Source organism: Vicugna pacos, chromosome 31 (assembly GCF_048564905.1).
Source record: "Vicugna pacos chromosome 31, VicPac4, whole genome shotgun sequence".
Lineage (NCBI taxonomy): Eukaryota > Metazoa > Chordata > Mammalia > Artiodactyla > Camelidae > Vicugna > Vicugna pacos.
The window spans coordinates 4,279,608-4,295,197 of record NC_133017.1 but is presented as its reverse complement, the minus strand read 5'-3'; positions in this window follow the sequence as shown (position 1 = coordinate 4,295,197).

The following is a 15,590-nucleotide window of genomic DNA, read 5'->3' as shown; positions in this document are numbered from 1 at the left end:
GGGGCAAAAGTGTTCCCTTTAGGGAGAAGTCCTCTAAGTACTTCCTCAATCGATCAGGGGGCACTCACTGCTACTTGGACTCCAAGCCCAACCCCCAGCTTTCCCTCACATCCCGGACCAGGGGAACACTCGTATTACAAGCTAAGGGATTCTATTAGAACCCAGACGCTGCTGTCATTTTGAGGAGCCCCCCCACACTAAAGATATCTGAAAGTCTTCGTGTGTGTTCTGGAGGTGGGAAAGATATTCCACGCATCTTTATGGGGGCACAGGTGTTCCAAAGTTGGGGATTTGGTTTAAACACCTCCACTGCCCATAGAGGGGCACTCGCTAATCCTTGTCTTTAGGGCCCAACCCCCACATTCGCTTACAGCCCGGCCTAGGTAAACACTCAAGGAAGTCAAGCTAACGGATTCTATTAGACCTCAGGTGCTGCTGTCATTTGGAGGAAACTCCCCACATTCAGGATAGAAGAACACTTCCTCGTTTGTGTGCTGGAGGTGGGGAAACAGAGTCCAGGCATCTTTCAGCTGGCACATGTATTCCTACGTTGCTGGTTGTAGTTAAAATTTCTCAACTTCACATGTAGATGCATTGGCTAATACTTGGTATTAGAGCCGAAACCCCACATTCCCCTGCACTCCAGCACAGGCAAACCATCAGGAAAGGCAAGTTAAGGGATTCAAGAACACAAGCGCTGCTGACAGTTGGAGGAACGTCCCAAAACTCAGGATTCCGGAACCCAACATTTTGTGGCGGGGAGATGTGGAGCCAAAATCCAAGTAGATGAATGGGGTCACACTTGTTCCCCATTAGGGAGAAGTCCTCTAAATACTTCCACATTCCATCGGGGGGCAGTTGCTGCTACTTGGCCTCCAAGCCAAACTCCCAGCTTTCCCTCTAAGCCCGGCCTAGGGAAACACTCAAGGAAAACAATCTAAGGGATTCTATTAGAACCCAGGCGCTGCTGTCATGTGGAGGAGCCTCCCCACTATCAGGATACCTGACCACGTCTCCGTGTGTGTGCTGCAGGGGGGAAACAGAGTCCACTCATCTTTATGGGGGCACAGGTGTTCCAAGGTTGGGGAAGTAGTTTCAAACCCTCCACTGCCCACAGAGATGCACTCTCTAATACTTGGCTTTAGAGCCCATCCCCCACCGTCGCTCACTGCTAGGCCTAGGAAAACACTTAGGGAAGTCAAGCTAAGGGATTCTATTCGAACCCAGGTGCTGCTGTCAGTTGGAGGAACCTCCCCACACTCAGAACACCAGAACACTTCTTCGTGTGTGTGCTGGATGTAGGGAAACAGAGTCAAAGCATCTTTCAGGGGGCACAGTTATTTCATGGTGGTGGTTTGTAGGTTAAACACCCACATCCCATGGACAGGCTCTCGCTAATACTTGGTTTAGAGCCCAATCCCAACTTTCCCCCGCACACCGGCCATGGCAAGCCATCATGGAAGACCAGTTAAGGTATTGTATTACAACCCAGGCGCTGCTGTTAGTTGCAGGAACCTCCCCACACTCAAGACATCTGAACCCAATGTCGTGTGTGTGCTGCAGGAGGGAAACAGAGTCCACGCATCTTTATGGGGGCACAGGTGTTCCCAGCTTGGGGATATACTTTAACCACCTCCACTGCCAAAATATAGGAACTCGCTAATATTTGGTTTTAGAGCACAACCCCCAATTTCGCTCACAACCCGGCCAAGGAAAATACTCAGGAATATCAACCTAATGGATCCAATTAGATCCCAGGTGCTACTGTCACTTGCAGGAGCCTCCCCACACTCAGGATACCAGAACACCACCTAGTGTGTGTGCTGAAGGCGGGGAAACAGTGTCCTTGCATCTTTCAGGGGGCACAGGTATTCCCAAATATTTGGTTGTAGGTTAAACCACTTCAAATCCCGTGGAGAGGCACTCAATAATACTTGGTTTTAGAGCCCAACCCTCACATTCACCCGCACTCCCGCCTAGGCTAGCCATCAGTGAAGACAAGTTAATGGATTGTATTAGAGCCCAGGCCCTGCTGTCAGTTGTATGTGCCTCCCCACACTCAGGAAACCTCAACCCGTTTTCGTGTGTGTGCTGGAGGTGGGGAAACAGAGTCCACGCGTTTTTGGGGGGGCACAGGTGTTCCAAGTTTGGGGATGTATTTTAAACACCTCCAATGCCCATAGAGAGGCACTCGCTATTACTAGTCTTTAGTGCCCAACACCCACCTTCGCTCACAGCCTGGCCAAAGGAAACACTCCGGGAAAGCAAGCCAAGTGATATTATAAGGTCCCAGGTGCTGCTGTCATTTGGAGGTGCCTACCCACACTCAGTATACCAGAACTGTTCTTCGTGGGTGTGCTGGAGGTGGGGAAAGGGAGACCACGCATTTATATGGGGGGCAGGTGTTTAAAGGTTAGGGATGTAGTTTTAAAATCTCCATGCCAATAGAGAGGCACTCGCTAAAACCTAGCTATAGAGACCAAACCAACAATAGATCAAAGCCTGGCCTATGTAAATACTCAGGGAACACAAGCTAAGGGATTCTAATAGAACCCAGGTGCTGCTGTCATTTGGAGTAGTCTCCCCATGCTCAGGATTCCAGAAAGCTTCTTCGTGTGTGTACTGTTGGTGGAGAAACAGTGTCCACGCATATTCCAGGGGGCAAAGGTATTCCCTTGTTGGGGGTTGTTGGTTAAACACCTCCAATTCCCATGGAGAGGCACTCATTATTACTTGGATTTAGAGAACAAATCCCACTTTGAACCGCACTCCAGCTAATGCAATCCATCAGGGAAGAGAAGCTTAAGGATTCTGCTAGAACACTGGCACTGATGTAAGCTGGAGGAACTTTCCCACTCTCATATTCCGGTAGCCAGACTTGTGGGGGGAGGGATTTGTGTATCCGCACTCCACGTAGATGGATGTGGGCACAGGTGTACCCCTTTAGGGAGAATTCATCTAAATACTTCCTCAGTCCATCGGGGGGCACTCGCTACTATTTGGCCTCAAAGCCCAACCCCCAGCTTTCCCTCAGAGCCAGGCCTAGGGAACAACTCAGGTATTACAAGCTAAAGGATACTATTAGAACCCAGGCGCTGCTGTCACTTGAAAGTGCCGGCCCACACTCAGGATACCTGAGCACGTCTTTGTGTGTGTGTTGGAAGTGGGGAAACAGAGTCCATGCATCTTTATGGGGGCACAGTTATTCCTAGGTAGATGATGTAGTTTAAACACCTTCACTGCCCTTAGAGAGGCACTGGATATTACTTGGCTTTACAGCCCAACCCCCACCTTCGCTCAAAGCCCGGCCTAGGAGAACACTCAAGGAAGTCAAGCTAAGGGATTCTACTAGATCCCTGGTGCTGCTGTTAGTTGGAGGAGCCTCCCCACACTCAGGAAACGAGAACAATTCTTCGCACGTGTGCTGGTGGTGTGGAAACAGAGTCCACGCCTTTTTCCTGGGGCACAGGTATTCCTAGGTTGGAGGATGTAGGTTAAACACCTCCACATCCCATGGATAGGCACTCGCTAATACTTCGTTTTAGAGCCCAACCTCCAATTTCTCCCGCACTCCTGGCAGGGCAAGCCATCACGGAAGACAAGCTAAGGGATTGTATTGAACCTAGATGCTGCTGTCACATGGAGGAACTTCCCAACACTCAGGACTCCGGAGACACTCTTGTGTGTGGGGGAGGTGTGCAGCCCCAACCCACGCAGATGAATGGTGACACAGGTGTTCCCCGGTAGGGGAGTTCCCTAAGTAATTCCTCAGTCAATCGGTTGGCACAAGCTGCTACTTGGCCTCCAAGCACAACCCCCAGCTTTCGCTCGCAGCCCGGCCTAGGGAAACACTCAGGGAATACAAGCTGAGTTATTCTATTCGAACGCAGGCGCTGCTGTCAGTTGGAGGAACTTCCACACACTCAGGATTCCGGATCCCAGCCTTGTGTGGGGGGGAGTTGTGGAGACCCAGTCCAGGCAGATGAATGGGGGCACAGGTGTTCCATTTTAGGGTGAAATCCTCTAAGTACTTCCCCAGTAAATCAGGGGGCACTCGTTGCTACTTGGACTTCAAGCCCAAACCCCACTTTCCCCCACACTCCAGCCTAGGCATGCCATCAGGGAAGACAAGCTTTGGGATTCTATTAGAACCCAGGCGCTGCTGTCAGTTGGAGGAGTCTCCCCATACTCAGGATACCTGAACAAGTCTTTATGTGTATGATGGTTTTGGGGATACATAGTCCACGCAACTTTATGGGGGCACAGGTGTTCCCAGGGAGGGAATGTACTTTAAACACCTCCACTGCCCATAGAGAGGCACTCGCTCTTACTTGGCTTTAGAGCCCAACCCCCACCTTCGCTCCCAGCCGGTCCTTGGAAAACACACAGGGAAGTCAACCTAAGGGATCCTATTAGATCCCAGATGCTGCTGTCAGTTGGAGGTGCCTCCCCACACTCAGGATACCAGAACACTTCTTCATGTGTGTGCTGGAGGTGGGGAAACAGAGCCCACGCATATTTCAAGGAGCACAGGTGTTCCCAGGTTGTGGGAATTTGGTTAATAACCTCCACTTCCCATGAAGAAGCACTCGCTAATACTTGGATTTAGAGCCCAACCCCCACTTTCCCCCGCACTCCGTATCAGGCAACCAAACAGGGAAGACAAGTTAAGCGATTTTATTAGAACCCAGGCCCTGCTGTCAGTTGGAGGAGGCTGCCCACTCTCAGGATAACTGTGCAAGTGTTCGTGTGTGTGCTGGAGGTCTGGAAACAGACTCCACGGATATATATGGGGGCACAGGTGTTCCCAGGTTAGGGATGTAGTTTAAAAACCTCCACTAACCATAGAGAGGTACTCGCAAATACTTGGTTTGGATCCCAAACCACACTTTCCCCCGCACTCCCGCCTAGGCATACCATCACGGAAGACAAGCAAAGGGATTCAGTTAGAACCCAGGCGCAGCTGTCAGTTGGTGGAACTTCTCTGCACTCAGGATTCCGGAACAAATTCCTGTTTGTGGGGGAGTTGTGCAGCCCCACTCCACCCAGATGAATGGGGGCAAAAGTGTTCCCTTTAGGGAGAAGTCCTCTAAGTACTTCCTCAATCGATCAGGGGGCACTCACTGCTACTTGGACTCCAAGCCCAACCCCCAGCTTTCCCTCACATCCCGGACCAGGGGAACACTCGTATTACAAGCTAAGGGATTCTATTAGAACCCAGACGCTGCTGTCATTTTGAGGAGCCCCCCCACACTAAGGATATCTGAAAGTCTTCGTGTGTGTTCTGGAGGTGGGAAAGATATTCCACGCATCTTTATGGGGGCACAGGTGTTCCAAAGTTGGGGATTTGGTTTAAACACCTCCACTGCCCATAGAGGGGCACTCGCTAATCCTTGTCTTTAGGGCCCAACCCCCACATTCGCTTACAGCCCGGCCTAGGTAAACACTCAAGGAAGTCAAGCTAACGGATTCTATTAGACCTCAGGTGCTGCTGTCATTTGAAGGAAACTCCCCACATTCAGGATAGAAGAACACTTCCTCGTTTGTGTGCTGGAGGTGGGGAAACAGAGTCCAGGCATCTTTCAGCTGGCACATGTATTCCTACGTTGCTGGTTGTAGTTAAAATTTCTCAACTTCACATGTAGATGCATTGGCTAATACTTGGTATTAGAGCCGAAACCCCACATTCCCCTGCACTCCAGCACAGGCAAACCATCAGGAAAGGCAAGTTAAGGGATTCAAGAACACAAGCGCTGCTGACAGTTGGAGGAACGTCCCAAAACTCAGGATTCCGGAACCCAACATTTTGTGGCGGGGAGATGTGGAGCCAAAATCCAAGTAGATGAATGGGGTCACACTTGTTCTCGATTAGGGAGAAGTCCTCTAAATACTTCCACATTCCATCGGGGGGCAGTTGCTGCTACTTGGCCTCCAAGCCAAACTCCCAGCTTTCCCTCTAAGCCCGGCCTAGGGAAACACTCAAGGAAAACAATCTAAGGGATTCTATTAGAACCCAGGCGCTGCTGTCATGTGGAGGAGCCTCCCCACTATCAGGATACCTGACCACGTCTCCGTGTGTGTGCTGCAGGGGGGAAACAGAGTCCACTCATCTTTATGGGGGCACAGGTGTTCCAAGGTTGGGGAAGTAGTTTCAAACCCTCCACTGCCCACAGAGATGCACTCTCTAATACTTGGCTTTAGAGCCCATCCCCCACCATCGCTCACTGCTAGGCCTAGGAAAACACTTAGGGAAGTCAAGCTAAGGGATTCTATTCGAACCCAGGTGCTGCTGTCAGTTGGAGGAACCTCCCCACACTCAGAACACCAGAACACTTCTTCGTGTGTGTGCTGGATGTAGGGAAACAGAGTCAAAGCATCTTTCAGGGGGCACAGTTATTTCATGGTGGTGGTTTGTAGGTTAAACACCCACATCCCATGGACAGGCTCTCGCTAATACTTGGTTTAGAGCCCAATCCCAACTTTCCCCCGCACACCGGCCATGGCAAGCCATCATGGAAGACCAGTTAACGTATTGTATTACAACCCAGGCGCTGCTGTTAGTTGCAGGAACCTCCCCACACTCAAGACATCTGAACCCAATGTCGTGTGTGTGCTGCAGGAGGGAAACAGAGTCCACGCATCTTTATGGGGGCACAGGTGTTCCCAGGTTGGGGATATACTTTAACCACCTCCACTGCCAAAATATAGGAACTCGCTAATACTTGGTTTTAGAGCACAACCCCCAATTTCGCTCACAACCCGGCCAAGGAAAATACTCAGGAATATCAACCTAATGGATCCAACTAGATCCCAGGTGCTACTGTCACTTGCAGGAGCCTCCCCACACTCAGGATACCAGAACACCACCTAGTGTGTGTGCTGAAGGCGGGGAAACAGTGTCCTTGCATCTTTCAGGGGGCACAGGTATTCCCAAATATTTGGTTGTAGGTTAAACCACTTCAAATCCCGTGGAGAGGCACTCAATAATACTTGGTTTTAGAGCCCAACCCTCACATTCCCCCTACTCCCGCCTAGGCTAGCCATCAGTGAAGACAAGTTAATGGATTGTATTAGAACCCAGGCCCTGCTGTCAGTTGTAGGTGCCTCCCCACACTCAGGAAACCTCAACCCGTTTTCGTGTGTGTGCTGGAGGTGGGGAAACAGAGTCCACGCGTTTTTGGGGGGGCACAGGTGTTCCAAGTTTGGGGATGTATTTTAAACACCTCCAATGCCCATAGAGAGGCACTCGCTATTACTAGTCTTTAGTGCCCAACACCCACCTTCGCTCACAGCCTGGCCAAAGGAAACACTCAGGGAAAGCAAGCCAAGTGATATTATAAGGTCCCAGGTGCTGCTGTCATTTGGAGGTGCCTACCCACACTCAGTATACCAGAACTGTTCTTCGTGGGTGTGCTGGAGGTGGGGAAAGGGAGACCACGCATTTATATGGGGGGCAGGTGTTTAAAGGTTAGGGATGTAGTTTTAAAATCTCCATGGCAATAGAGAGGCACTTGCTAAAACCTAGCTATAGAGACCAAACCAACAATAGATCAAAGCCTGGCCTATGTAAATACTCAGGGAACACAAGCTAAGGGATTCTAATAGAACCCAGGTGCTGCTGTCATTTGGAGTAGTCTCCCCATGCTCAGGATTCCAGAAAGCTTCTTCGTGTGTGTACTGTTGGTGGAGAAACAGTGTCCACGCATATTCCAGGGGGCAAAGGTATTCCCTTGTTGGGGGTTGTTGGTTAAACACCTCCAATTCCCATGGAGAGGCACTCATTATTACTTGGATTTAGAGAACAAATCCCACTTTGAACCGCACTCCAGCTAATGCAATCCATCAGGGAAGAGAAGCTTAAGGATTCTGCTAGAACACTGGCACTGATGTAAGCTGGAGGAACTTTCCCACTCTCATATTCCGGTAGCCAGACTTGTGGGGGGAGGGATTTGTGTATCCGCACTCCACGTAGATGGATGTGGGCACAGGTGTACCCCTTTAGGGAGAATTCATCTAAATACTTCCTCAGTCCATCGGGGGGCACTCGCTACTATTTGGCCTCAAAGCCCAACCCCCAGCTTTCCCTCAGAGCCAGGCCTAGGGAACAACTCAGGTATTACAAGCTAAAGGATACTATTAGAACCCAGGCGCTGCTGTCACTTGAAAGTGCCGGCCCACACTCAGGATACCTGAGCACGTCTTTGTGTGTGTGTTGGAAGTGGGGAAACAGAGTCCATGCATCTTTATGGGGGCACAGTTATTCCTAGGTAGATGATGTAGTTTAAACACCTTCACTGCCCTTAGAGAGGCACTGGATATTACTTGGCTTTACAGCCCAACCCCCACCTTCGCTCAAAGCCCGGCCTAGGAGAACACTCAAGGAAGTCAAGCTAAGGGATTCTACTAGATCCCTGGTGCTGCTGTTAGTTGGAGGAGCCTCCCCACACTCAGGAAACGAGAACAATTCTTCGCACGTGTGCTGGTGGTGTGGAAACAGAGTCCACGCCTTTTTCCTGGGGCACAGGTATTCCTAGGTTGGAGGATGTAGGTTAAACACCTCCACATCCCATGGATAGGCACTCGCTAATACTTCGTTTTAGAGCCCAACCTCCAATTTCTCCCGCACTCCTGGCAGGGCAAGCCATCACGGAAGACAAGCTAAGGGATTGTATTGAACCTAGATGCTGCTGTCACATGGAGGAACTTCCCAACACTCAGGACTCCGGAGACACTCTTGTGTGTGGGGGAGGTGTGCAGCCCCAACCCACGCAGATGAATGGTGACACAGGTGTTCCCCGGTAGGGGAGTTCCCTAAGTAATTCCTCAGTCAATCGGTTGGCACAAGCTGCTACTTGGCCTCCAAGCACAACCCCCAGCTTTCGCTCGCAGCCCGGCCTAGGGAAACACTCAGGGAATACAAGCTGAGTTATCCTATTCGAACGCAGGCGCTGCTGTCAGTTGGAGGAACTTCCACACACTCAGGATTCCGGATCCCAGCCTTGTGTGGGGGGGAGTTGTGGAGACCCAGTCCAGGCAGATGAATGGGGGCACAGGTGTTCCATTTTAGGGTGAAATCCTCTAAGTAATTCCCCAGTAAATCAGGGGGCACTCGTTGCTACTTGGACTTCAAGCCCAAACCCCACTTTCCCCCACACTCCAGCCTAGGCATGCCATCAGGGAAGACAAGCTTTGGGATTCTATTAGAACCCAGGCGCTGCTGTCAGTTGGAGGAGTCTCCCCATACTCAGGATACCTGAACAAGTCTTTATGTGTATGATGGTTTTGGGGATACATAGTCCACGCAACTTTATGGGGGCACAGGTGTTCCCAGGGAGGGAATGTACTTTAAACACCTCCACTGCCCATAGAGAGGCACTCGCTCTTACTTGGCTTTAGAGCCCAACCCCCACCTTCGCTCCCAGCCGGTCCTTGGAAAACACACAGGGAAGTCAACCTAAGGGATCCTATTAGATCCCAGATGCTGCTGTCAGTTGGAGGTGCCTCCCCACACTCAGGATACCAGAACACTTCTTCATGTGTGTGCTGGAGGTGGGGAAACAGAGCCCACGCATTTTTCAAGGAGCACAGGTGTTCCCAGGTTGTGGGATTTTGGTTAATAACCTCCACTTCCCATGAAGAAGCACTCGCTAATACTTGGATTTAGAGCCCAACCCCCACTTTCCCCCGCACTCCGTATCAGGCAACCAAACAGGGAAGACAAGTTAAGCGATTTTATTAGAACCCAGGCCCTGCTGTCAGTTGGAGGAGGCTGCCCACTCTCAGGATAACTGTGCAAGTGTTCGTGTGTGTGCTGGAGGTCTGGAAACAGACTCCACGGATATATATGGGGGCACAGGTGTTCCCAGGTTAGGGATGTAGTTTAAAAACCTCCACTAACCATAGAGAGGTACTCGCAAATACTTGGTTTGGATCCCAAACCACACTTTCCCCCGCACTCCCGCCTAGGCATACCATCACGGAAGACAAGCAAAGGGATTCAGTTAGAACCCAGGCGCAGCTGTCAGTTGGTGGAACTTCTCTGCACTCAGGATTCCGGAACAAATTCCTGTTTGTGGGGGAGTTGTGCAGCCCCACTCCACCCAGATGAATGGGGGCAAAAGTGTTCCCTTTAGGGAGAAGTCCTCTAAGTACTTCCTCAATCGATCAGGGGGCACTCACTGCTACTTGGACTCCAAGCCCAACCCCCAGCTTTCCCTCACATCCCGGACCAGGGGAACACTCATATTACAAGCTAAGGGATTCTATTAGAACCCAGACGCTGCTGTCATTTTGAGGAGCCCCCCCACACTAAGGATATCTGAAAGTCTTCGTGTGTGTTCTGGAGGTGGGAAAGATATTCCACGCATCTTTATGGGGGCACAGGTGTTCCAAAGTTGGGGATTTGGTTTAAACACCTCCACTGCCCATAGAGGGGCACTCTCTAATCCTTGTCTTTAGGGCCCAACCCCCACATTCGCTTACAGCCCGGCCTAGGTAAACACTCAAGGAAGTCAAGCTAACGGATTCTATGACACCTCAGGTGCTGCTGTCATTTGGAGGAAACTCCCCACATTCAGGATAGAAGAACACTTCCTCGTTTGTGTGCTGGAGGTGGGGAAACAGAGTCCAGGCATCTTTCAGCTGGCACATGTATTCCTACGTTGCTGGTTGTAGTTAAAATTTCTCAACTTCACATGTAGATGCATTGGCTAATACTTGGTATTAGAGCCGAAACCCCACATTCCCCTGCACTCCAGCACAGGCAAACCATCAGGAAAGGCAAGTTAAGGGATTCAAGAACACAAGCGCTGCTGACAGTTGGAGGAACGTCCCAAAACTCAGGATTCCGGAACCCAACATTTTGTGGCGGGGAGATGTGGAGCCAAAATCCAAGTAGATGAATGGGGTCACACTTGTTCCCCATTAGGGAGAAGTCCTCTAAATACTTCCACATTCCATCGGGGGGCAGTTGCTGCTACTTGGCCTCCAAGCCAAACTCCCAGCTTTCCCTCTAAGCCCGGCCTAGGGAAACACTCAAGGAAAACAATCTAAGGGATTCTATTAGAACCCAGGCGCTGCTGTCATGTGGAGGAGCCTCCCCACTATCAGGATACCTGACCACGTCTCCGTGTGTGTGCTGCAGGGGGGAAACAGAGTCCACTCATCTTTATGGGGGCACAGGTGTTCCAAGGTTGGGGAAGTAGTTTCAAACCCTCCACTGCCCACAGAGATGCACTCTCTAATACTTGGCTTTAGAGCCCATCCCCCACCATCGCTCACTGCTAGGCCTAGGAAAACACTTAGGGAAGTCAAGCTAAGGGATTCTATTCGAACCCAGGTGCTGCTGTCAGTTGGAGGAACCTCCCCACACTCAGAACACCAGAACACTTCTTCGTGTGTGTGCTGGATGTAGGGAAACAGAGTCAAAGCATCTTTCAGGGGGCACAGTTATTTCATGGTGGTGGTTTGTAGGTTAAACACCCACATCCCATGGACAGGCTCTCGCTAATACTTGGTTTAGAGCCCAATCCCAACTTTCCCCCGCACACCGGCCATGGCAAGCCATCATGGAAGACCAGTTAAGGTATTGTATTACAACCCAGGCGCTGCTGTTAGTTGCAGGAACCTCCCCACACTCAAGACATCGGAACCCAATGTCGTGTGTGTGCTGCAGGAGGGAAACAGAGTCCACGCATCTTTATGGGGGCACAGGTGTTCCCAGGTTGGGGATATACTTTAACCACCTCCACTGCCAAAATATAGGAACTCGCTAATACTTGGTTTTAGAGCACAACCCCCAATTTCGCTCACAACCCGGCCAAGGAAAATACTCAGGAATATCAACCTAATGGATCCAATTAGATCCCAGGTGCTACTGTCACTTGCAGGAGCCACCCCACACTCAGGATACCAGAACACCACCTAGTGTGTGTGCTGAAGGCGGGGAAACAGTGTCCTTGCATCTTTCAGGGGGCACAGGTATTCCCAAGTATTTGGTTGTAGGTTAAACCACTTCAAATCCCGTGGAGAGGCACTCAATAATACTTGGTTTTAGAGCCGAACCCTCACATTCCCCCTACTCCCGCCTAGGCTAGCCATCAGTGAAGACAAGTTAATGGATTGTATTAGAACCCAGGCCCTGCTGTCAGTTGTAGGTGCCTCCCCACACTCAGGAAACCTCAACCCGTTTTCGTGTGTGTGCTGGAGGTGGGGAAACAGATTCCACGCGTTTTTGGGGGGGCACAGGTGTTCCAAGTTTGGGGATGTATTTTAAACACCTCCAATGCCCATAGAGAGGCACTCGCTATTACTAGTCTTTAGTGCCCAACACCCACCTTCGCTCACATCCTGGCCAAAGGAAACACTCAGGGAAAGCAAGCCAAGTGATATTATAAGGTCCCAGGTGCTGCTGTCATTTGGAGGTGCCTACCCACACTCAGTATACCAGAACTGTTCTTCGTGGGTGTGCTGGAGGTGGGGAAAGGGAGACCACGCATTTATATGGGGGGCAGGTGTTTAAAGGTTAGGGATGTAGTTTTAAAATCTCCATGCCAATAGAGAGGCACTCGCTAAAACCTAGCTATAGAGACCAAACCAACAATAGATCAAAGCCTGGCCTATGTAAATACTCAGGGAACACAAGCTAAGGGATTCTAATAGAACCCAGGTGCTGCTGTCATTTGGAGTAGTCTCCCCATGCTCAGGATTCCACAAAGCTTCTTCGTGTGTGTACTGTTGGTGGAGAAACAGTGTCCACGCATATTCCAGGGGGCAAAGGTATTCCCTTGTTGCGGGTTGTTGGTTAAACACCTCCAATTCCCATGGAGAGGCACTCATTATTACTTGGATTTAGAGAACAAATCCCACTTTGAACCGCACTCCAGCTAATGCAATCCATCAGGGAAGAGAAGCTTAAGGATTCTGCTAGAACACTGGCACTGATGTAAGCTGGAGGAACTTTCCCACTCTCATATTCCGGTAGCCAGACTTGTGGGGGGAGGGATTTGTGTATCCGCACTCCACGTAGATGGATGTGGGCACAGGTGTACCCCTTTAGGGAGAATTCATCTAAATACTTCCTCAGTCCATCGGGGGGCACTCGCTACTATTTGGCCTCAAAGCCCAACCCCCAGCTTTCCCTCAGAGCCAGGCCTAGGGAACAACTCAGGTATTACAAGCTAAAGGATACTATTAGAACCCAGGCGCTGCTGTCACTTGAAAGTGCCGGCCCACACTCAGGATACCTGAGCACGTCTTTGTGTGTGTGTTGGAAGTGGGGAAACAGAGTCCATGCATCTTTATGGGGGCACAGTTATTCCTAGGTAGATGATGTAGTTTAAACACCTTCACTGCCCTTAGAGAGGCACTGGATATTACTTGGCTTTACAGCCCAACCCCCACCTTCGCTCAAAGCCCGGCCTAGGAGAACACTCAAGGAAGTCAAGCTAAGGGATTCTACTAGATCCCTGGTGCTGCTGTTAGTTGGAGGAGCCTCCCCACACTCAGGAAACGAGAACAATTCTTCGCACGTGTGCTGGTGGTGTGGAAACAGAGTCCACGCCTTTTTCCTGGGGCACAGGTATTCCTAGGTTGGAGGATGTAGGTTAAACACCTCCACATCCCATGGATAGGCACTCGCTAATACTTCGTTTTAGAGCCCAACCTCCAATTTCTCCCGCACTCCTGGCAGGGCAAGCCATCACGGAAGACAAGCTAAGGGATTGTATTGAACCTAGATGCTGCTGTCACATGGAGGAACTTCCCAACACTCAGGACTCCGGAGACACTCTTGTGTGTGGGGGAGGTGTGCAGCCCCAATCCACGCAGATGAATGGTGACACAGGTGTTCCCCGGTAGGGGAGTTCCCTAAGTAATTCCTCAGTCAATCGGTTGGCACAAGCTGCTACTTGGCCTCCAAGCACAACCCCCAGCTTTCGCTCGCAGCCCGGCCTAGGGAAACACTCAGGGAATACAAGCTGAGTTATTCTATTCGAACGCAGGCGCTGCTGTCAGTTGGAGGAACTTCCACACACTCAGGATTCCGGATCCCAGCCTTGTGTGGGGGGGAGTTGTGGAGACCCAGTCCACGCAGATGAATGGGGGCACAGGTGTTCCATTTTAGGGTGAAATCCTCTAAGTACTTCCCCAGTAAATCAGGGGGCACTCGTTGCTACTTGGACTTCAAGCCCAAACCCCACTTTCCCCCACACTCCAGCCTAGGCATGCCATCAGGGAAGACAAGCTTTGGGATTCTATTAGAACCCAGGCGCTGCTGTCAGTTGGAGGAGTCTCCCCATACTCAGGATACCTGAACAAGTCTTTATGTGTATGATGGTTTTGGGGATACATAGTCCACGCAACTTTATGGGGGCACAGGTGTTCCCAGGGAGGGAATGTACTTTAAACACCTCCACTGCCCATAGAGAGGCACTCGCTCTTACTTGGCTTTAGAGCCCAACCCCCACCTTCGCTCCCAGCCGGTCCTTGGAAAACACACAGGGAAGTCAACCTAAGGGATCCTATTAGATCCCAGATGCTGCTGTCAGTTGGAGGTGCCTCCCCACACTCAGGATACCAGAACACTTCTTCATGTGTGTGCTGGAGGTGGGGAAACAGAGTCCACGCATTTTTCAAGGAGCACAGGTGTTCCCAGGTTGTGGGATTTTGGTTAATAACCTCCACTTCCCATGAAGAAGCACTCGCTAATACTTGGATTTAGAGCCCAACCCCCACTTTCCCCCGCACTCCGTATCAGGCAACCAAACAGGGAAGACAAGTTAAGCGATTTTATTAGAACCCAGGCCCTGCTGTCAGTTGGAGGAGGCTGCCCACTCTCAGGATAACTGTGCAAGTGTTCGTGTGTGTGCTGGAGGTCTGGAAACAGACTCCACGGATATATATGGGGGCACAGGTGTTCCCAGGTTAGGGATGTAGTTTAAAAACCTCCACTAACCATAGAGAGGTACTCGCAAATACTTGGTTTGGATCCCAAACCACACTTTCCCCCGCACTCCCGCCTAGGCATACCATCAGGGAAGACAAGCAAAGGGATTCAGTTAGAACCCAGGCGCTGCTGTCAGTTGGTGGAACTTCTCTGCACTCAGGATTCCGGAACAAATTCCTGTTTGTGGGGGAGTTGTGCAGCCCCACTCCACCCAGATGAATGGGGGCAAAAGTGTTCCCTTTAGGGAGAAGTCCTCTAAGTACTTCCTCAATCGATCAGGGGGCACTCACTGCTACTTGGACTCCAAGCCCAACCCCCAGCTTTCCCTCACATCCCGGACCAGGGGAACACTCGTATTACAAGCTAAGGGATTCTATTAGAACCCAGACGCTGCTGTCATTTTGAGGAGCCCCCCCACACTAAGGATATCTGAAAGTCTTCGTGTGTGTTCTGGAGGTGGGAAAGATATTCCACGCATCTTTATGGGGGCACAGGTGTTCCAAAGTTGGGGATTTGCTTTAAACACCTCCACTGCCCATAGAGGGGCACTCGCTAATCCTTGTCTTTAGGGCCCAACCCCCACATTCGCTTATAGCCCGGCCTAGGTAAACACTCAAGGAAGTCAAGCTAACGGATTCTATTAGAC